Source organism: Bos mutus, chromosome 28, assembly GCF_027580195.1.
Source record: "Bos mutus isolate GX-2022 chromosome 28, NWIPB_WYAK_1.1, whole genome shotgun sequence".
Classification (NCBI taxonomy): Eukaryota; Metazoa; Chordata; class Mammalia; order Artiodactyla; family Bovidae; genus Bos; species Bos mutus.
Genome location: NC_091644.1, coordinates 11,513,975 through 11,529,615, shown reverse-complemented (window position 1 = coordinate 11,529,615; position 15,641 = coordinate 11,513,975). Strand labels below are relative to the sequence as shown.

The window sequence follows — 15,641 nt, the reverse complement described above, 5'->3', positions numbered from 1 at the left end:
TCTCCTTGCTTTCCAGGGGACTCTCAAGAGTCTTCTCCAGCACCACAGTTCAAAAGCATGATTTCTTCAGCACTCTGCCTTCTTTATTGTCCAACTCTCACATCTGTACATGACTACTGGAAAGACCATAGCCTCAACTATACGGACTTTTGTGGGCAAAGTGATGTCTTTGCTTTTTAACACACCGTCTAGGTTTATCATAGGAGAGAAGGATGACTGTTGTCATTCAGAGAGTGGCAAGGACCATGCGTGTGAGTGAGACATGGACCCTTTTGGGCTGTGGGCTGATTTTTATTTCTTATATCCCCAAGACCCCAGGTTGCAGCACTGTGTCACCCGAGGGTGGTGTCATGTAAGAGGGAGTTGCTCAAGGAAGTGTGTAGTGCATACCCTGAAGGGCTGTACATGGCAACCATACCTGTAGAGGTCACTGTGTGGGATCTGTGCCTGAATGACTAAACGAACAATGCTTGTGAAAAATAATTTGTTCAATAGCAAAAGAATCTGTACAGGTTTAATTCCGTGAATAGCAAGTGACAGAAAGTGAAAATGTTAGTTTCTCAGCTGTGTCGACTCTTTGTGACCCTATGGACTGTGGTCCACCAGGTGGGGGCCCACCAGGCTTTTCTGTTCGTGGGATTTCCCAGGCAAGAATACTGGTGAATGTAGACATTTCCTACTCAGGGATTGAACCCAGATCTCCTGCATTGGCAGGCAGATTCTTTACCATCTGAGCCACGAGGGGATTGGCTTCAGACACAAGATAAATTTTTGTATTGCTAGTAATTAAAAAGTCTATCCCCAGAGCTATAGGCAACTTCAGGTGTGACTGGAGCAGGGACTCATGGGAGCAGGGACTCATAGGATGCTGACTGAAATCTGTCTTACTCCATCTCTAGGCTCTTTTTGCCATTTTCAGACGAGCTCTTCCTATGAGGTGGCAGAGATAGCCTCCAGCAGCTCCTGCTTTAGGAACCAGGCCATTAAGTGAACCTCTTTCCTAAGAATCCTAGCAGAAGTCCTGGCTTGAGTCTCATTGGACCACCGAGTCATCTGCCTACCTGTAAGCCAATCACAGAGGTGAGTGTCGGATGGTGTTAGAGATGTAATCCGTTGACTGGCAGGGCCAGAAGCTTAGGGCTTGGAATGCCCCTGAACCACCTGGGCTGGGAGCAGAAGGGGATGTGTTCCCCAAAGAAAATGGAAGTCCTGTTACCAGAAGCAGGGAGAATGGATGTTGGGCAGAAAAAACAGCAGATGTCCCCTTTTGCTGCAAAACCCTTTGGTCAAATAAAATCTTGGGAAGCCAGACATACAAACCAGATAAAAAATGGGGCTGCTCTGGGAACGCCAGCTTGTAGGAGGATATGTTCGGGGGAATCCTTACTCCCAGAACACGGCCTGTGCATTTTTAATGCCATGTTTTTGCAAACACCGAACCCTCATCTGGTAATATATGACCTCCTCTTAGTCACCTGTCCCAGCATCATCAATTAAGCACAGATTTAAAGGCCGCCTTCCCACATAACTAGTCCTGCTTACTACCTCCTCAGAGGACCACCAACAGCATGGTGTTTTCTAAAGGGAATTCCACATTGTTATTTTGAAATCTTCTGAAAAACTATACATTGAGCAAACATTGCACATTATCCTTATCTGGGAGAAATGTGAGGCATGTTAGTATTTTAAAGGCTCTGAAAAGTCCTGCAATCACCTGTTTAGCTTTATTTATCTCAGGGTTTCCCTAAACCAATTGTCTACTGAATCTGTTATTTCTCTTTATCTAAGGATGAATGACTGGATATTTCCACAGCACACATGCTTGGTGGGGGACATCACACCTGATTTGCTGTCCCATGCTCACTGGTTCAGTGGCTCTTTGACATGCAGGCAGGGCTCTCCTCTGGGCATCCAGACCTTTACTGGGCCCTGGTGAACAGGCTTTCATTTGGGTGTATGATCTTCGAGCATGGTAGCTGACACTGTGCCCCTCAGAGATGAAGGGAGGGCTTCTGATGGGGGTTCATGCCTCTTCTACCCCCACTGGTGTCTTTCCCTGCCTGGCCAGGAGTATTTTCCCGGTTGATAGAAGAGTCAGTTCGTAGGTGACTCTGAGGTCAGGCTCTTTTCCAGACGGCAGCAGGTTGTTACGAAGCCCGGGACATTCTCACCAGAGTAAGGCACAGCAGTTCTGGGGCAGTACCCGATGTCCGGCTCACAGGTGGCTGTCTGTTCCTCCAGTGGGCTATGGGGCTGACCCCAGGGCTTGTGGTGGGAACACCCATCTCTCTTTGGGAAGTCCTACTTCGAAAGGGCAACTCGTATTCCACAGGCTCCTGGGTGGTGGCTGCTGTCAAGGGTAACTGTAGGGTGAGGCAGAAGAAATGAGTTGGCACAGTTCTTCCTGAGAAGGAAGTTGAGAGAGGGCTGTATGATCCAGGGAGGACCCCTAAAGAGGTGGGCAGGGCAACGAATTGAAAGGGGAGGAAGATGTGAATGGGTCTGGAGAAGCCTGGCTTCACTTGTTACTTCCCAGCTGTGCACGTGACTTAACCTCTCTGATCACAGCAGCCTCGTCTGTGAAATGGGGTTATTGCTTCTCCTGTCACCTGGTTCTTTGAGCATTAAATGAGAATGTGTGTGCAAGTGGTTTGGATGTGGGAAAAGTTACCCAGACAGGAGCTAGTTACAGAGTTCTGAGCTCTGTTTTTTGAGAGGCGAGGATGAAGAAGGGGGCAGAGGTGGGGACCCACTTAGAGACTGTCTGCCCCTCAGAAATCGTCTGCCTCTAGGAAGAGGAAGCCTTGGCAAACAGTGCCTGTGGGAGAAGATTCCCCAGGAATGGGCTTGACTGGCCGCCATCTTGGTTCTGCATGGACTGGAGGTACATTTACTGATGCTGCTGTGGGCAGGAGAGGTTGGTGATGCATTGGGGCACACTGTTCAGCCTGTCAGGGCCTCAGTTTTGACTGCCGGCTGCAAAAGTTGTTGTCACCCACTGGGCTTCCCTGGTGGCTCAGACGCTAAAGAATCTGCCGGCAATGCAGGAGACCCGGGTTCGATCCTTGGGTGGGGAAGATCCCCTGGAGAAGGAAATGGCAATCCACTCCAGTATTCTTGCCTGGAGAATTCTGTGGATAGAGGAGCCTGGTGGGCTGCAGTCCATGGGGTCACAAAGAGTCAGACACGACTGAGCGACTAACACTCACTTTCACTCCTCATCTGTGCGATGGTTGGAGACCATTATCAGAGTAAGGAAAGCTCATGGGATTCTTCATGGCAGTATGACCTGTGATGCTCAGATAAAGGAGGCCAATGTCTCCCTTACAAAATGTGGGGATTTCTGTCCAGTGGGCAGAGTGTGGGTTTGCAGTCAGGAAGCCTGGGTTTATATTCTTCCTTATCCAGTAACCAGCTGTGAAGCTGCCAGCAGCTTACTGACCCACTCTGAATTGTATTGGTTCTCATCTTTAAAACTAGGATAATAATGTGTTCCTCCCAGAGTTTTTGTCAGAGTTGAAGGCGAGCCAGTGAGTAACACGTCTAATGGATCCCTGGTCACATGCCAGGCACGGATAGGTATAATCATTGGATTGCATGCCTATTTACTGCTGTTTTCCCACCAGCCTGTCTGCCTTGAGTAAGCCCAGCCCACCTTGGGAAACTGTAATTGGCCACAGGTTCAGTCCAGCTCAGATGCTTCGATAACACACTCAGATGTGAAGCCACCCACGGGCAAAGAGCCTTCCGAGTGAGAACCGCGGCGGCCAGCTTCTAGCCGCATCCTCGGTAAAACGGCTGCAGCCAAACACGGGCACTTCCTTAGTCCGCTGCAGGAAGCCTTGAGATCCCACTCTACAGGACTGCAGAAGGGTGGGCAGGCCATCATGGGGGCCTGGACATGGCTCTCTCCCTGTCTGCAAACCAAGGCACTGGACGTGACGACCTACTGCTTCCCTTTCTCTTCTAGAATCTGACGTTGCTCCTGTGGTTCTAGGAGAGGCTGGGGAGGAGCAGCTTGATGGACACTGGCCATCTGAAGGCCTGAGGCTCTGGCCCTAGCTCTGTGACCTTGGATACACAGTCATTAATTCACTGCTGTGCTAGTTAGTACTGGGGATATGGAGGAGGACAAAGCAGGATCCATAGCTCTGGCATCTCCTAATCCAGGAAGGGGACCAGATGTGCAGATGCCCATCCTGCAGTGGGAAGGCAATGTCAGAAGGCGTGGAAGGGCCACACAGGCACACAAGGCTGAGCCTGGGAGTCAGGGAAGACTTTGTAGAGGGGACCTCACGTGAGCTGAATCCTGGAGGAAGAGACAGAGGGGTGGGAGCCAGAGGAGGGTGCTCCAAGCAGAGGGCCCAACTGTATGGAGTCCCATTGGTGTGAAAGAGCCCAGCATGTATGGTTACTCTTTCTCATAGGACCCTGGGAGCTCCTTCTGGGTCTTTCGTCCTATGGCTGAAATACCAGGGATGAGAATTGGGCAGAGGCAAGAAGCTGCTCCCCAGCCCTGGGCTGGCAGTGGGTGTGGTGCCCTGGTGCAGATGGGGATTCTGGGACCAGGGTGCCTGGGCACAGGCTGGATCCCAGCCCTGTAAGCTACCAGCTGCTAGACCCTGAGCACAGCACTTCACCTTGCTGTGCCTTCGTTTCCTCCCCTGTCTGATAGGGATGACTGGTATCCAGTTTATGAATTTAAATGAGCTGGTACATACAGAGTGTATAGGGCAGCTCTGACTCAGTAAACACCAGTTCCCATTTTAAAGATGAAAAAAAAACCTCAGAGGGAGTAGGTGAGCTGTCTCAAGTCATATATATAGTCCATAAAACTGAAAGTTCAGCCTGTTCCTCCCTTTTCCCCCTCTTTACTCTTTTTCTCCCCCTTCTCTCCCTCCCCTCTGTCTCCCTTTCCTCCTCCTTTCTTCCTGCCCTCCTTTCTTCCCTGTCTCCCAGGGAAGAACTGACTCTGAGACGCCCTCCTTGTTCTGGGCCTGAGTGCGATCTTGTTGCTCTGATCAGACCCAGGACATCGCTGGGGGCCTGGCACCTTGAGTAAACCCGCTGGACTCCAAGCCTCTGGGCCTCTGCTGAGGTCTGCGGCTGAGCCTGTGTCTCCCATTTGTCCCTCTCTCCTTCCATCCCCTTCTCCTTTCCCTCCACACTCAGAGCCACCTCTGGCTCATTCAGGAGGGAAAGCAGAGTCTGGGATCTGTCTTCTCAGACAAGTAACTTCCAGGCCGGCATACAGGGCAGACTGAGGGCTGTCCCCTCCCACTGATGTCTGTCACCAAAACAAATGGCTCTTGAAGAGCCAAGGCTCACCCTAGGACCCCAGCGACCATGACCATGAGCACCCCATTTGCCCATGCATCAGAGGCAACTCAAGGCCAGTTTCTGGGCTTGGTAATGACCAGCTTCCTCTCCCTCCTGCACAGAGAGCAGAGAACAGTAGTTTACTCTGAACCTTGGAGCCAGACTCGGAGGCCTGCGCTAATGAGTGAGCAGGTTTCGAAGCCCTTGGAAACCAGGCACTGGCTTCTGGGCTCACAGCAACAGTGGGATGATTGAAAACCAAGCAGGGCGCCCAGCCCTCCCCCCAGTCCTCATTCCTGTTTTTTGGGGGGCGATGTCTGCATCACTGCCCAGACCAATCTATCTCTTCACGCTGCGTTTTTCTAAAGCCAAACTGGGGAAAATTGAAAGTCACCTGCATGCTATTCCCCCTGGGCTCCAAGTCAGCCTCACAATTAGGGGAACAAAATATGCTATTTTAATTTATAATAATAAGAATAATAAATTTTTTTTTATTAGCCACAACAATACCAATACGAATAATCTTGCACACGGGAGGCTGTTTTCCAGTGGGTGCACAGTGTTTTTCCAGCTGTGATTTTACTTGAGCCCTTGTCTGTAATCTGAGGAGGTCAAAGGCCTGGAGACTCCCAGCTGGGGTTGGGGGGCCAGCCCGGGACCCCCAGGTTCTACTTTTCCCATGTCCCCGAGAAGGGATCACATTAGCAACACATTTTTTCAGCAGATGTGTGGCCAGACACCCGCTGGGGGATGGCTCTGGGCATGTCAGAGGAAGAAGAGGGGCTCCTTCCAGCTCTCCAGTCAGATGGTGGAGACAGACCCTGAGCCAGGTCATCTCAATCCCAGGCAGTGAGGGCTGGTCATGGCCTCTGGGAGGCCCTCAGCTGGAAGGTCCAGGTCAGTTTGGGGAAGGTCTCTACTGCCATTTTGATGTGTATGGATTTCATTGCAAATACCACAGTCCTTTCAACTGCATGTTGAAGTGTGTTGCATATAGCATAAGAATACAGCTCGATGAATTTTCTCAAACTGAACACAGCCACGGAACCAGCCCCCAGATTAAGAAATAAAAGCTACCCTGTACCCACTTCCAGTTACTCCGTCTCTTTAGGGTGACTGCTACCTTGACTTCTAACGACATGGCTTAGTGCTGTCTCTTTTTGTGTTTTATGGAAATGGAATCATACTCACTTTTGTGTTTGGCTCCTTTCACTCAGTGTTATGCATGATATTTATCAAATCGTGCATGCAATTGCTGTTGGTTTTCACAGCGCATGATATTTCATTGCGTGGAGATACTGCAGTGTGTGTATCCATTCATCACAGATGAGCATTTGGGCAGTTTCAAACTGTGGGGTAGCATGAATAAAGCTGCTATGGGTATCTTGTACATGTTGTTTTTTGTGCCCATGTACACATTTCTGATGGCTAGGAACCTCAGAGTGGAAACATCGCATCTGTGTATGCCCTGCTTTAGGAGACAGTTCTCTGAAGTGGTTGCACTAATTTGTATCACTCATTTGGGGGAGACTCCGATCTCTGTAGGAATGCCTTCAATTCCATGAATCTACATGAATCTAAAGTGGCTCTGGGTTTTTCGATATTATTGATCTTTGATAATCTGATAATCTGGAATCTGAAGAATTGTCCCCCAGAAATAAACTCACAATTTTGCATCCGATTATTGTAACTTCATGTATGCGTGTGTGCACACAGTCATGTCCAGCTCTTAGCAGCCCCATGGACTGTAGCCCACCAGGCTCCTCTGTCCATGGGATTCTCCAGGCAAGAATTCTAGAGTGGGTTGCCATTTCCTCCTTCAGGGGATCTTCCCAACCCAGGGACCAAACCCATGTCTCTTGTGTCGCCTGCATTGGCAAGTAGATTCTTTACCACTGAGCCACCTGACAATCCCTCAGTAACTTCAAGACCCTGTGAACCTCACCCAGGCCCAGGAATCCTAACAAGTACTCCTCTTCTGAGTTCTAAATTCTAAGGTATATTGTACATATTTTGATTCTATGTTTTAAACTCTTTGACTGAATAGAAGACTTAGAACTTAACAGGGCCCCCACAAAGCAGGGGCACCCGAACTGAAACACACAAATTTAGAAAAGTATAAAGCTATTTGGAGAAGAATTTGGTGTTTGTTAATTTCAGAAAAAGCATTGAAGTCATCTTTAAATGAAAAATCATAACACTGTCGGGCATCCTTGCATGTACTTCGCAGACCAGAACTAACTTCATGGCACATTATGTGTGGAAGAAGCATAATCTTTTCAGGGCGTGAAAGAAAAAGTGAAAGTGTTAGTTGCTCAGTTGGGTCTGACTCCTTATGACCGCATGGACTGTAGCCTGCCAGGCTCCTCTGTCCATGGGATTCCAGACAAGAATACTGGAGTGGGTTGGCATTCCCTCCTCCAGGCGATCTTCCTGACCCAGGTATAGAACCCAGGTCTCCCGCATTGCAGGTGGATTCTTTAGCATCTGAGCCACCAGGGAAGTTCAGCATCTAGGGCTTTTAAAAGCCTTCAACCTGCCCTATTGGGATCAGTGATACAGCTGTGCCTACCCATCCCTCCCTCTACGTGAGCTGAGCAGTTCTACACTGCACGGGGGCATGCATTTGATCAGGGTTCCCTGGTTGTGAAGATCTTGTGGACTTGTTTATTGGATCCTCACAGACCCCCCACTAGGTGTCCTGGCTGTGTACCATCACTGTCTATTGTGGATGACTGGTCAAGGAAAGTGGTAGATGAGTGTGTCAGTCACCCTGCAAGTGAGGAGTCAGCTCCACCTGTCCTAGAATGGTGACCGCAGAAACTGGGCTCTGGTCTGTGAGCAGATGTATGGTGTGGGTAGAAGCAGGGAGCTGCCTCCACAGTTCTGCAGTGTCACTCTGGTGTAGAAGTAGTGCTGAGATGGATAAAGATGGGTCTCTGTTTGACATAAGAAAGAATGTCCAAGTTACAACTGTGTCATGAAGGAAGCCAGGTGCTTGAGAGGTAGTGAGCTCCTTGTCTCTGGAGGCATGTAAACTGATGCTGGATGACAGCTTGACAGGGATGTCGGTGGACTAAATGATCTAGGTTTCTTTCAACCCTGAGGTTGCTGGCCTCTGAGTCTTGGTCCCCTGACCCCTGCTGAGTGCTCTTGCATCTCACTGGTGACCTGCTCACACTGCACTGACCCGGCTTGTCCAATGAGCTGGATCCTGCATAAAAAAACCTGAGTTGTAGTAGAACTGACAGAGAATCAGAGCAGAAAGTGTCCAAGATCTCCTGGCAGCTGTGATTCATACGAGCAGCTCTCTGTGAAGTCAGGCAAACATTTTCCATTTTGTAATATGGTTTTTCCAGTAGTCATGTATGGATGTGAGAGTTGGACCGTAAAGAAGGCTGAGCACCAAAGAATCAATGCTTCCAAGCTGTGGTGCTGGAGAAGACTCTTGAGAGTCCCTTGGACAGCAAGGAGATTGAACCAGTCAATCCTAAAGGGAACCCATTAGGATATCCTGAATATCCATTGGAAGGACTGATGCTGAAGCTGAAGCTCCAATATGAGGAGCTGACTCACTGGAAAAGACCCTGATGCTGGGAAAGATTGAAGACAGGAGAAGAAGGGGGTGACAGAGGATGAGATGGTTGGATGGTATGACTGACTCCATGGACATGAGTTTGAGCAAACTCCTGGAGATAGTGAAGGACAGGGAAGCACGATGTGCTGCAGTCCATGGGGTCTCAAAGAGTCAGACCTGATTGAGTGACTGAACAAACAACGTGTGGCATGGTATCACCTCTTTTCCTTGAAAAGCCAGCGTGGGGGAGAAGTGTTACCTAGAGAGTCCCAATCTCTGAGCACTGGCAGTTGTAAACGGACAATTTCCGAGCACTGTGCATGGGCCTCCCGCCCTGCTAGGCCCCACTCTTGGAGAGAGCTGGGAAAGCCTTGGTGGCTGGGTGAGGAGCGCAGGAGGCCCTGGGACACCCGAAGAGGGAGCTTCTCAGTGCAGTGTAGGACCTCAACCGGGGTCCCTGGGGCTGAAGAAGTACCCTGTCCAGCTCCTCGGGCAGTCCTTCCCTTACATTCCCATCTTAGTTTGTGTCTTACTGCATCGCCTCTGTGGCTGCCTGCCTCCATCCCCTCCCTCTCCCCTTGTCCTTAGCAAAGGCACTCACCCTTGCTCACCTGGCCTAGTGCAGCAGATACCCTCCCAGCTCGTCTCCTCCAGTCTTTCGTCACTCTGAACCTAGAATGCTCCGTATCAGGCATGGGTCCCACTGCGCCCCCTTTCTAGCCACGACAGCCCTCACCCTCCAATTTGTTCAGTTCATCTCAGGATTCTGCTCAGACAGCCTCTTGTAAATGGAAAGTCCACCCGAGTGGGCAATGACAGGGAAACTGATTTGCCAGTGCACCTCTGCTTCCCACATGGCCCCCTCCCAAAGGTTAGAAAACAGCTCACCTCCCCACCTCCACACCTCCTACTCCACACACGCACACACACACATACACACACACACGTAACTTTGCATGTTTCTCCCAGTGCTTCACAGTGAAGGCCAAACTTGATTGCCCGATGCTCAAAACCTGCCTGAATTTGATCTAGTTTTGAAATTTCCTCTTCCACACAGCCTCACGTGCTTACTCCATTTTCATCTGGGAAGCATGAAGAAAAGTAACACCTGTGTCCCCTGACCCTGTCCAGCTGGTCTACCCCTCAGGTCCCAGGGCATCCTGTGTGTCCCATCTCTCAGTGACTGCCCAGGTGGTCCCCGTGGTCTGAAATATCCCTCCCACATGTTTCAGGGTCCAGGGAGGTCTGGGGTTAGCATAGTGGTGGGAAGATACACAGAATTACTGGGCTTGGAAGGGTCTTAGTGAACCCTGAATGGAGCCCCTTGGTGGCCGCTCAGACCCATCACTCATGGCCTGGGATGGCCTCTCCACTCAGTGAAACTTTGTTTCCCTTGGGCTCCTCACACTATCTTAGTGGCAACTGGTCACCAGGGGGAAGAAACACTGGGCTTGGCATCAGAGGAATCCTGGTTCAAATTGCATATATACACAGACACTTACTGGTTGTAAGACCTTGAACAAAGCGCCAAGCTTTGAATTCTGTCCTCTGTACAATGGGGCTGACACAAGAGGCTCAGTGTGACAATGTGATACCATCAGGCATGTCCCAGAGATCTGACCCAGGCTAGAATCTGGATCTGGACATTTGCATGAGACCTTCCCTGCTACTGGACTGTGACCCCCAAAGGGAGTGGTGGGCTCCCATGAACCTTCATCTAGCTCCTCTCCAGTTCTTGGCTTTTGTGTTTATCTAGCAGTTATTCAATAAATGATTGTTGAGGAAATCAACAGGAATGGATGGAGAGTCTCCTCTCTGGGGGATGGGGCTTTTTGGAGTTTCAGGGATTTGATGATGACACGGGGCTCACACGTTACTGGGGGCAGGCAGCCAACCACGAAGGAGAGGACTAGATATCCACAGTGATTGGGTTCTATATAGACAGAAAAACAGGTAGAGTGGGAGCCAAAGAAGGTCACTGAGCTTGTGGCGGTTGACCTTGGAATTAAATGACTTCTGGGGCCAGATGTTCAAGCGTCCCCAGGGGAGAGTGTTCCGGGGGAGAGGGCAGCCAGGGTGCAGTGGGTGCACAGCTCTCTGCAGGCATGCCCACTGCACCCAGGACCCCTCCCCCGGGCGAGCTTTTGGGTGGAGGTGATGGGCTCCCTGTACCCTTTCCAGCTCTCCACCTTGTTTGCTGCGTGAGCCTTGCTGGTCTTGAAGTAGACATGTGAGCTTCAGGGTTTACAAGGAGTGTCCAGTTCCTGGGCTCTGAAGTCCAGGAGCCCAGGCAGCCTCTTAGAGCACACCCACTCTCTGCCAATCAAAGCTCAGTAGCCAAGCCCTGATACCACTAAGCCCTTACCTGGGATGCCCAGATGATCTGCGTGCACATCACATTGAGAAACACCAGGCTGAACCGCACTTTGCAACGTGCACTATTGCATTCAGTGCCAGCTCTTCCAGAAGAGTCTTCTAAGCCCTACAAAATCCCTGTGTTGCAGTTATCCAGTTAGCCATGAGGCTCTGCACAGAGGCATCTTCTGCAGAGACAGTGCACAGACCAGTTTTTATTTCTTCCAGGTTGTACATATCTAAGGTCAAAGCTAGCAGGATCCTTAGAGCTAATCTGGTCCTATCTGCTTATCTTGTAGATGAAGGACCTGAAGCCCAGAGGAGGAAAGCAGATTATCGAGGATCATACAGAGGAGTCAGAGATAAACCAACATGACGTGGCAGAGTGTTTCAGCCTGTACATCTGCTACTTGGCGTTGAGAAAAGCACAGAGCTAGTGTGGGCGGACCTGGGGCTGATGTCCCACCTTTGCCAAACATGATGAGTCTCTATGATTATCCCAGCCCTGTCTGAGGAACTGATACAGGTCGCCATGGTTACCATTTATTTGGTACTCACTGTGTACCAGGCACTTTTCTAAGTGTTTGATGTGTTATTTCACTGGGTCTTTACAGCAATTCTATGATGTAGGCACTGATGCTACGTCCTCTAAAAAATGACACACTGTGTCCAGTGATGCTAAGGAGCTTGCCCAACATGATGTTGGCACAGTTGGCACAGATGGTAGGTGATGGAGCCAGGACTCAGGCATGGGTTATCTGGCTCCATGCCTTTCCCTTCTCCTGCACACTCTCTATGTAGAGAATCTGCACGTAACGGGATTCTCTGGACATTTGAGGCTGCACAGGCAAGAAGAAAGTGATTGTGGACACTCAGTTACTTGTAAATCAGTTCATATGATGGTTACCTGTGTGTACCGCCACCCCAGACATCTCACCTGGAATGGAAGAAGGAACTGCAGAGTTATTCATTTTAGAGCATACAGGATGATAGTTAATAATGCTGTATCGCGTGTTTAAAAGCTGCTAGGAGAGTAGATCTTAAAAGTCCGCATCACAAGAAAAAAAACTTTGTAACTATGTCTGGTGTCAGACGTTAACTGGACTTCTTGTGTTGATCATTTTGTAATATATGTAAATATCAGATAATTATGTTATAGACCCGAGACTAATATAATGTTGTATGTTAATTATATTTCAATTTAAAAATTAGTGGAAAAAAAGAGCACACAATACCTAAAGTAGCATGTAGACTCATTGACTTTAGAACTGAAGAGGAAGTATGATAGGGTGAGAATGGCTATCATTTTAACAGCTCATGCAGGAATTCATCTCATGAAGACAGCTCTCTTGGTTTAATAAAAAGTAGTAACTTGCTTATAAAGAAGGTAAAACTCTAAGAGTATGAGTTGGAAAGAGAGGAAGAAACAAAGAGAAGCTAAACCACTGCAGGGTGAAAGAGGTTATTAGGAGTTCTGGCTGAGGGGAGAGAGGAAAAGCGAGAGAAAATAAAGGGGAGAGGAGGCCAGCTGACCGATCAGTTCAGTTCAGTCGCTCAGTTGTGTACGACTCTTTGTGACCCCACGAACTGCAGCACACCAGGCCTCCCTGTCCATCACCAACTCCCAGAGTTTACCCAAACTCATGTCCATCAAGTTGGTGATGCCATCCAGCCATCTCATTCTCTGTCATCCCCTTCTCCTCCTGCCCCCAATCTTTCCCAGCATCAGGGTCTTTTCAAATGAGTCAGCTCCCCGCATCAGGTGGCCAAAGTATTGGAGTTTCAGCTTTAACATCAGTCCCTCCAATGAACACCCAGGACTGATCTCCTTTAGGATGGACTGGTTGGATCTCCTTGCAGTCCAAGGGACTCTCAAGAGTCTTCTCCAACACCACAGTTCAAAAGCATCTATTCTTTGGCACTCAGCTTTCTTTATAGTCCAACTCTCACATCCATACACGACCACTGGAAAAACCATAGCCTTGACTAGACGGATCTTTGTTGGCAAAGTAATGTCTCTGTTTTTTAATATGCTATCTAGGTTGGTCATAACTTTCCTTCCAAGGAGCAGGTGTCTTTTAATTTCATGGCTGCAATCATCATCCGCAATGATTTTGGAGGCCAGAAATATAAAATCAGCCACTGTTTCCACTGTTTCCCCATCTATTTGTCATGAAGTGATGGGACCAGATGCCATGATCTTAGTTTTCTGAATGTTGAGCTTTAAGCCAACTTTTTCACTCTCTTCTTTCACTTTCATCAAGAGGCTTTTTAGTTCTTCTCCTCTTTCTGCCATAAGGGTGGTGTCATCTGCATATCTGAGGTTATTGATATTTCTCCCGGCAACCTTGATTCCAGCTTGTGCTTCCTCCAGCCCAGTGTTTCTCATGATGTACTCTGCGTAGAAGTTAAATAAGCAGGGTGACAATATACAGCTGACCGATACATTGCCAGAAATGACCACAAACTCCTTTAAAAAGGAAATCTAATATTAACTTAATTTTTTCCTGTGTTACTGTGATATGTCGTCCCAAACCTTTCTTTCTTAATTTCAGGCTTGTTTGCCTTGTGAATGTGTGGGGTGTGTGTGTGTGTGTGTGTGTGTGTGTGTACATGTATGTGTACCAAGGGGAGGAGATGACTTTCTCTCTAGGTGAAGTTATAAGCATATCCCTACATACAACCTAATTCAAGGAAAGCAAAATCTTCCAGACAGATGTGACTAGCAAAATTTTCAGCCACTCATGGAGGGCATTGATTGTTTTTCCTGCCTCTTCATTGAATCGTTCTTCTAAGAAATAGTGAGCAACTGCTATATAGAAGGTAACAGACGAGGCCAGGGCAGCAACAGAGGTGAGTGTCCCTACATCATTTATTGTGCCTTTTATTAAGACTTTGTTCTGAGTGAATGAAATGAGGAACCACTGCAGGGTTTTGAAAAGAGGAAGAAGCTGCAGTTCTGGATCCATCTGGACACTAGCCTGATGAGAGATTTGAGGCATATAAGGGTGGAAGCCGATAGACCATTTAGAAAGCTGTTGCTTCCTACAACCTGGCTAGGCTACTTGGTAGATGGGTAACATGACCCAGGATTATAGATTATTATTAAGGAATATGAAGGAGGTAGTGGATATGGAAGTCTGGAATTCAGGAGAAGATTCCAGGCTGCAGATATGAATTGGGGAATCATTGACTTATAAACGGAATTTAAAACCCTAAGATGAGGTCTCTGAGATTTCCAACATAGTGAGAATAGACTGAAAACATTAGAGAACCAGAGACAGAACCCGGGGGATTTCTTTTAGCCTTTCGAACCACTTTGTCAAGGTCACCAATGCCCTTGCTAAATCCAAAGGTCTTGTCCTAAGCCTTATAGTGTTTGACCTTTGTTTGAGTTATGTTTCTTTCACATGCAATCCAAAGAGTCATGATTAATACAGCCTTGCTCTGAAATTCTTAGAGATATCAAGAAGAATGTAGGAAACTGTATATGTGAAAAGGAGTTTCAGTCAAATTCATTTGCATCTCAAAGGGTGCAAGACAGCTTTATCTGATTTCTGGGATTACCCCCCCTCAAAAAAAAAATCAAAAAATCAAAGATGTAAAATATAGTGTTGGGATATTTAGATTATAGCATTATGGAATATTAAAACTAAAAGATGCAAAGAGACTTTTGAACACTTTGTGTTTTTAAAATTTTAAATCCCAGTCACTCCATACTGGTATACAGTATGGTGTACCAGTATACTGTATACCAGTATACATACTGGTGAACAGGACAGCAGTTCACTTTGTTCACTGACCTCGAGTCCTGTGACTTTGCTTTGTCACTTATTTTTTTTTTTTCCAGAAGTTTTTGGTATATTTGTTGGGGTTTAGACAATCATGTCATCTGTGAATAAAGATAACTTCATTTCTTTCTTTTCATTACATACACTTTCTTTTTTCTTGTCTTATTGAACCAGCAAGAACTCCCAGTACAATGTTGAAAAGAAGGGCTGAGAAAGGACATTCTCTCCTTCTTCCAAATTTAAGGGAGAAAATATCATACCATAAAGTGTGATGTTTGTTATAGATTTTTTTGTAGATGTTCTTTTTTATGGTGTCAATGTTGCTAAGTTTTCTGAGTGGTTTTTTTTTTTTTTAAATCATGAATGGGTATTGAATTTTGCAAAATGTTTTGGCACCAACTGATATGATATGAATCTTTTTCTTTCTTGATGTATGGATTACATGATTATTTTTCAAATGTTGACTCAGCCTAGCACATCTTGAATAAGTCCCACTGGGTAGCGGCGTGTACTTCTTTTTTACATTGTTGGAATCAGTTCGTTAATATTTTGTTGAGGATTTTCCATCTATATTCATACAGTATATTGTAGCTTTCTTG

The 15,641-nt window shown here is 47.6% G+C and overlaps 1 long non-coding RNA gene across 1 annotated transcript in view; it reads left to right on the top strand.

The window, feature by feature from the left end:
* Nucleotides 1-14,820, top strand: part of LOC138986095 (uncharacterized) — a 68,215-nt gene extending 53,395 nt beyond the window's left edge. Inside the window, exons 4-5 of the long non-coding RNA XR_011462988.1 lie at nt 900-1,080; nt 11,551-14,820. This is a non-coding gene — a long non-coding RNA (uncharacterized lncRNA). The remainder of the gene's footprint in view (nt 1-899; nt 1,081-11,550) is intronic.
* The last annotated feature ends 821 nt before the right edge of the window (nt 14,821-15,641 follow it).